Genomic DNA, 7916 nt, shown 5'->3' on the forward strand with positions numbered 1-7916 from the left:
AAAAAATGAATTTAACTTAGTAATAGAAAAGAAATTTAAAAAAAATTAGAAATTAGAAAAATAGAAATTAGCGTTTTTACAACCCCCTTTTAAAACCAAGGCATCACTGTGATGCATTTGCATGTCGTAAACATAGTTGTGTAGGTTTTTTATTCAACCGTTTTAAAAAATTAAGGTATCACTGTGACACAATTGCAGATCGTAAAATTTCTTGTGTTGTTTTTTTTAAGCCACCACAAGACACAGCAGGTAGAATTGAAATTACCCCTACCCAAAAGTTCGACCCAAAGTGGGGGACATCAGAATTCGTTTTAGAGGTATGGTTCCATGGGCAAAGTTTCTTATTTTGATCCCTAGAATACGATTTTCCCAGAGCAATGAGCGATTTTTAAATCGACCCGCCCTAATATATTGTGACGAATATGAGAGACACCAGGTGATACTCACATCCCTAGTCTGATGCTAAGTAAATGAAGTCACAACAACAATAAAGCAGACAGTCACTTGTATCTACATAAACGAATAAAATATTATGTCTACACATATGTACGTACACGCAGCAGAGAAGAGATGCTCCCAAAAGTATGCAATTGTAATTGTTGAAGTGTCGCTCACAAAAACACGCATATGAGAAGCTATATACGTGGATCTGTAGTTATAATTATATGGCGGCAACTAAGTAAATTCTGGAAGCGCCTAGAAGATGCCACGAGGAAATCAAAGAGTATAAAAGCACCAGCGGTAGAGGCGCTATAATCAGTTTCGATTAAGACGATATCTAGCGAGCAATAGCAGTATTATTTTGAAAGTCAGTTTCATTTAAGCTATCAGTTTGGTTATTAAGCCTGCTAATTGCAAAGTATAAGTGTTATTGTGAACTACTTTAATAAAGGCCATTTTTCCATTTTTCAATATTGGAGTTATTTATTCAACAATTTAGTGATACGAACTTAGCAAAAGGGCAAATAAGAGGATTTGCAAGTAAATTCGTTACAATATATATATATATATATATTTGTCAACTAGAAGTGGTTAAATGAGGAAATCTTCCCATCCTATCCAAATTTCATTGGATTTATTATATTAGAGAGTTTTTCAACGCAAACTTATTTTGGCCTCTAAAGTTTTGATTTATTTTGTACTTTTGTTCTATTTCTTCTATAAAAATGTATATATGTACATCGTTAGAAGCACAAGAACGTGCTCTATTGAATGACCTAAACATTTATCGAAGAATAAACAGAGGGAAAGTTACGTACCAGTATACGTCTCCGCTTATGAAAAGGGGCTTTTGCGGCCGCCGCGGTGCGATGGTAGCTTGCTCCGCCTACCACACCGAAGGTCCTGGGTTCACGCCCCGGGCAAAGCAACATCAACATTTTAGAAACAAAATTTTTCAATTAGAAGAGAATTTTTCTAAGCGGGATCGCCCCTCGGCAGTGTTTGGCAAGCACTCCCAGTGTATTTCTGCCATGAAAATCTCTCAGTGAAAACTCATATGCCTTGCAGATGCCGTTCGGAGTCGGCATAAAAAGTAGGTCCCGTCCCGCCAATTTGTAGGAAAAATTAAAAGGAGCACGACGCAAATTGGAAGAGTAGCTCGCCGTAACCGTACTTAAGTTTATATCCAGCGTTTTAAAAAGATATATTAGATTTCGAAAAATTAGGGGCATTGGGTCTTTATTTCACGTCCGAACCTCTTCATATATTGTCATATATATGTACGTACATATTTGAGTTACCCACAATTGTTGCTTGAAATATTGTAATATCCGCTCAGTTCGCTGCTCATATTCTATTTTAGGCAGGTTGTAATGCTTGCGAATGTCGCGTCCATTTCCACGGACTTGCCCCTATTTATTTGAAAAGTTTAATTGTGTTATTAAGTCGACACATGTACAATGAATGTATTTTTAATGAAAAGTACAGTGGGTACACTTAATTAGTTTTATCTGTTTTGAGATGTGTAAATAAAAAATAAGATTTCCGGAATTTGAAATATACTCAACGTGCTTTGCACACAGAGTGTATTAATTTGGTAGCATTACGGGCTTAAACGAATCGAGAAAAATATAGACTTCCATACATCAAAATGCTGAGGATGAAAAAAGGAATTGATTTAGCCATGGCCGTTCATCCGTCCGTCTCTCTGTCGGTGCACACGACACAATTTGGGTAAATATTGAAAATAAAATATTATTGTTTATTTGAGTTTTGTACAAGTAAGACATAGTCTTTTAGATAGTACATCAATCGGATCACATTATCAAAAATAAAAGTAGAGTAATATAATATAATATAAACTTTTTCTTCAACAATTAAACATCCTCAGTTCAAATTTTTGTGACAAGGATAAAGATATATGATTAAGAGGTAAGTTAAGGGTTAAGAAAAAATAATACTGCTTGCTTAAAACATCCTGCTTTCCTAATAGCTTTAGTCGCCTATGGGAGTGAGTTCCATAAACGGATTGTACTAACAAAGAACATTCTAGATGACGTAGTGTATTTAAAATTCGGTACTAATAGATTCAAAGTGCGTGTAGATAGGCAGAAACTCAATTTGTTAAGTTAGTACAGCGGCTTTTGTGAGTGTATTAGCTTATGCAAAAAACAGAGATTTCCGATTTTTAGGAAATTATAAATATCGCATCCGTGAATCTGCATTGCATATGAAGATATATGATCAAATTTCTTTTTAGACAAAAACAAACCGGACAACATTATTAAAGGCCAGCTGCAATTTGTTGAGGGAAATTGAGTCCAGGTTACCTTATATCATCATAAGAGACTTGAGGTATTATTAGAGCTTTGACCAGTTTCATCTTAGTGTCTCGTTGTAACAAATAAGCAGTTCTGTATAAATTACTCAGGGTATTATATATTGTAATGGATATTAGCAACACTAAGGGGTACTGCAATCTCTAAGCGATGCTAAGCAGTGACTTGTATCCACATTAATAGATGAATCATTATGTCTACACATATGTACGTACACGCAGCGGAGAAGAGACGCACAAACAAATACAGATATCTTATCTGAGATGCTCCCAAAAGTATGCAATTATAATTGTTGAAGTGTCGCTCACAAATACACGCGCATATGAGAAGCTATACACGTGCATCTGTAGTTATAATTTTATAGCAGTAACTAAGTAAATTCTGGAAGCGCCTAGAAGATGCAACGAGGAAATCACAGAGTATAAAAGGCAGCAACGGTAGAGGCGCGACAATCAGTTTCATTTAAGCAAGCTATTGGTTGTGAAGTATCAGTGTTATTGTGAAGTATTTTAATAAAGGCCATTTTGTATTATTAAATATTGGAGTTATTTACTCAACACTTTAGCGATACGAACGTTAGTAGAAGGTTGCAAATAAGAGGCATTGCAGTAAATTCGTTACAATAGCTTGCTTACGAGGTTGATATGGTCAACACAAGTCAGTTTAGAGTTGATTTTATAACCTAAATTAGTTATCACATTATGAAAAATTATTTTATCTCCATTGAGAATAATATCAGGAAGGTTGTTTACGCCATTTGATGTATTTGCTAACGCAATCGTCTTAGATGTAGCTACATTGAGAGTTAGTTTATTTAGGTTAGCCCCGTTTGCTATACGTCTTAAATCTTCATACAGCCTAGCAAATAAGTCTTCGGAAAGACGGATAGGTCGAGACATGTATATTTGTGTATCGTCTGCATATACATGTATGGAGGGATTGTGACAACAAGTAGCTATGTCATTGATGAAGAGTGTAAACAATATTGGCCTTGAATCGATATCCCTGTGGTACACTAGAGACTTGGTTATCATATTGAACCTGTTGAAATCGCTCGGAGTGATAACTTCTCATTAACTTGATAGCAAAAGGGCTGAAGTTATAGCTGGCTTTGAGCTTGAAAAGAAGAATTTTGAGATCAACCGTATCAAAAGCTTTGGAGAAATCCAGTAGTACTAACACAGTGAGTTCATTGTTGTCATAGGCTGGACGTATACCTTCAAGAATCTTTAACACGGATGACGCAAAGCTGTGCCCTCTTCTGAATCCCAATTGGACGTCCGCTAGCAAATTATTCGTATTTATATGGACAGTTATCTGCGTTGCCAATAACTTCTCATATACCTTCGATAAAGAAGGCAACAGACTTATCGGCCTAAACTCAATGCAGGAACTCGGAGACTTAGTTTTGGGGACCGGAACAACTTTGGGCATTTTTCATTGACTGGGTTCACACCCCGGGCAAAGCACATCAAAAAATTTTAGAAATAAGGTTTTTCAATTAGAAGAAAATTTTCTAAGCGGGGTCGCCCCTCGGCAGTGTTCGGCAAGCGCTCCGAGTGTATTTCTGCCATGAAAACCTCTCAGTGAAAACTTATCTGCCTTGCAGATGCCGTTCGGTGTCGGCATAAAACATGTAGGTCCCGTCCGGCCAATTTGTAGGAAAAAATCAAGAGGAGCACGACGCAAATTGGAAGGGAAGCTCGGCCTTAGATCTCTTCGGAGGTTATCGCGTCTTACATTTATTTATTTTTTAGTAAAACTACTGCTAGTTATAGAAAAATTTTAAATGTGATTAAGCGGAGAGATAACAAAAGGAAGGATTAGTTTGATAAATCGTATGCTAATTCCATCGAATCCTACAGCATTCGACTTAATAGCAAGTATAGCGTGTAACATTCAGCCCCTGTAACCACCGGGAAATCGAAGCCATTGATATTTGGCCTACTGCCTACACTGAATGACATATTATCGATACTATCATTAGTATTGCAATTTGGTATTTGGGTTCCTTGGCGATCAACTCCCATCGCTATTAAAAATGAGGGAAATCGGATGGTGACCATGCCGACTTTTTATATATATAACGTTTTGGAAAACACATAAAACCTGATTATTGGACTTATATTAAGACTCTTGATTTTTTTTTGAAAATGGGCGTGACACCGCCCATGGACGAACAAAATAAGCTATATCTTTGCAAAACTTGAATCAATGGTGTTTAATTTTCCAAGTGAAATTTTAACGAGAAAAGGGAAAAAATTTAAATTTTTGAAAATGTTCGTGGTGGGAGCCATAAGTCGAAGAAAAATTAAAGGATCGTAATAAGACTGTGTACATATTATTTCTTTATATCAGGTAACATTTCTAGGAAAAATGGACGTTATCGGTTAAATACCACGTCCACTTTTATACAAAAGATGTTTAAAAGGGTCGTACACTCAAAAAATTTTTGTCCTAAAGTTAAGGAAACATGCTACTTTGCACAAAAGTTAGGAAATTTTCCAATTTTGTAGGAAAAACTTATGGTTTTAACGAAATTCGTTCTTAAAATGTAAGAAAAATCGCGCTTAAAACAAGTAAGTAATTTCCTTGACCTGATATTTAATAAAATTTTACTAATTTTTAGTAAATTTCGAGAATATCAAGTAACAAATGGCTTAAAACCAGAAACAAGTACACATTTTACTTAAGTTTAAGACACGTTCCTCAAAATAAGGAAATAAAAACAAAATCTCATAACAGGGCTAGCAATACGAATATAAGTAAATATGTATGTAAATCCACATAAATGTGGATATATATGCATGCACATACATACCATCCGCTTGCAACAGGCTGGAGTTTTTCGCAAAGTCCCGTTAGATTTCATTATTTTTGTCAAAATAAAAGAGTTTTGGCAGTTTAAAGTTGGAAGTTGTGAGTGTCGGTGTAATGCAGCATGAGTGAAGCTGATTTTTTAGACTTGTTATTTTCTTTGAAAGGTGAATTGTTTTTTGACTTATTTAAAGGTGAGTTAAGAGTGTAAAAGTGTAATAAATGTGATAAACGTAGGGGAATATTTTAATTCCTTTTGAATTATTTTTGCTGTATACTGATAAACTTTTATCAAAGAAGCTGCATACATGGTGATAAGTTAGATGCCGATAACTTTTTGCTAAGAGTGTATAAACCATTTATCCAAATTTGTGCACAGTTCATCTCAAATCGGACATCCAAAACTGTTTGTTAATATTTACAATTGTTATTATTTGTTATTACTATTTTTTCTAGAGCACAACATAACGTTAGAGGCTTTGAATTATAGAAAGGCAGCCATTTAAGTGAGATAGTGCCAAAATCTCTGTTTGGCAACAGGATCATTTTTGAACATGATTTGCGTCTTTGGTAAATATCACAAGGCCAGTGCCACAGTGGATCAACACAATCTATCACCAACAGTTTTTGTGATGCGGTTGATGACGTAAATGAGGTAATTGTTGGAAAAACAGCCAGGAAACTATCATTAATTTAATATCATTAATTTTAATAGATTCCAATTTTAGACGTCTTAAAATCTAGTTCTGGTGGAGTAGCACTATTGAAGTCGTACGAAATATACAAAAAACTTTCAGAACCACAGAGAAAAATTATAACTTCTTCCATTTGCGCATACATTCTCTATAATAAGATAGCAGCTCGGCCGAAATTATTCGAAAATATTTCTAAAAGACTTGTTGTGATTTTTCCTACAGAAACCAAGGTAGAGTTTTAATTACAAAACAATAATTGGGCTGTCGTATTCGTTGTAAAGTCTTTAGTTTCTGTCTGTTGCTATGATTTCCAATATAAAATTTGATAACATAGCACAAACGACGAATAAGATAACCTGTGAATACCCTAAATAATACAAAAAAAAATTACTATAAAATATAATAGCCAATTGATTAGCCAAAACAAAAATCTTAATAAAAAACCGTTTGTTTCAGGATACTTATTTTTTACATAGAAAGGGGAGAAAGCCAGGAGGCTCCCTATATACGAAATATCACAACGCATTTTATCGGTTACGCAAAGACAGTTTTAAGGAGAATGAACAACCCCAAATAAATTCACAAACAGTCATCCAAGCTACTGTTGAATGTGAGGAAAATAAACTCTGGCTTCTATACAATATTCCACCCTACGACGAGGTTGTACAAAAATTGCAACATTGTTTTATCAGCAGAACCCAATTTTTCAAATCAGTTGCATCTATATCTCATATTTTGGCTGAGTGGCCGATCTTGAAACAAAGCTTTGGCTACTGCTTGGTAAATGTTCTCAATTTATTTTATTTATATTAAATTATACTATAATTTATTTTTATAATAATTTTTTACAGATTGATAGCGATTTTGCGAATATTTATGAGCAGAAGCAAAATTTTTTTTTTATTAAAGTCGTTCATTTAAAAAAAATGTCGTACCCACCAATAAAGGCACATATATTAAATAAGAATATGTATGTATGTGAAACTTAAATATTATTTCTAAACATTTTGTAAAAAGCTTTATTAATAACAATTTAAATAAATGTACATATATATATGAACAATTATTTTACTGAGTAAAACATTTACTTCTATAAAGGAAAAAATATCATAAAAGTAAGTATGATATAGACTCATATTAGTACTAAAATGAAGTAGTTTTATCTACTTGTGTTGAGGCTAACATATCTTTAAAATTGCAAAAATTTTAAGTATCACTTGTACTTGAATTGAGGAAAAATATTTCTTTGTTTAAAGTACAATTGTTACTAAAGTTAAAGATATATTTACTTGACCTATGCTTTTTCAGCTTAAGTAAATGATATCCTTTATTCGAGGACGATAATGCTTTAGTGCAATTTTGTTCCCTTCTTGTCCTTAAATTTATATGGGCTTACTAATTTTTAGGAAAACTTTTTTTGAGTGTAGACTATAATAATAAGCTATATCTTAGCGAAAAATAGTTTTGTATCAATGATATTTCACTTATCAAATTTTATTGTAAAAGGAATTTACGAGACATTTTTGTTAATTGGCGGTGCCACGGCCCTATTCCGATCAAGCATTACAAAATATTTCTAGATCCACGCTGAGTATATAATATTCGGTTAGCTCCCAACTTAGAC

General features: G+C 33.9%; 1 long non-coding RNA gene across 1 annotated transcript; it reads left to right on the forward strand.

The window, feature by feature from the left end:
• The first annotated feature begins 6446 nt into the window (after positions 1 to 6446).
• LOC137235817 (uncharacterized) lies at positions 6447 to 7334 on the forward strand. The gene is made up of 3 exons (XR_010948057.1): positions 6447 to 6522; positions 6749 to 7072; positions 7144 to 7334. It is a non-coding gene; the product is annotated as an uncharacterized lncRNA (long non-coding RNA).
• The last annotated feature ends 582 nt before the right edge of the window (positions 7335 to 7916 follow it).

This window comes from Eurosta solidaginis, unplaced genomic scaffold (assembly GCF_040869045.1).
Source record: "Eurosta solidaginis isolate ZX-2024a unplaced genomic scaffold, ASM4086904v1 ctg00001089.1, whole genome shotgun sequence".
Taxonomy (NCBI): Eukaryota; Metazoa; Arthropoda; class Insecta; order Diptera; family Tephritidae; genus Eurosta; species Eurosta solidaginis.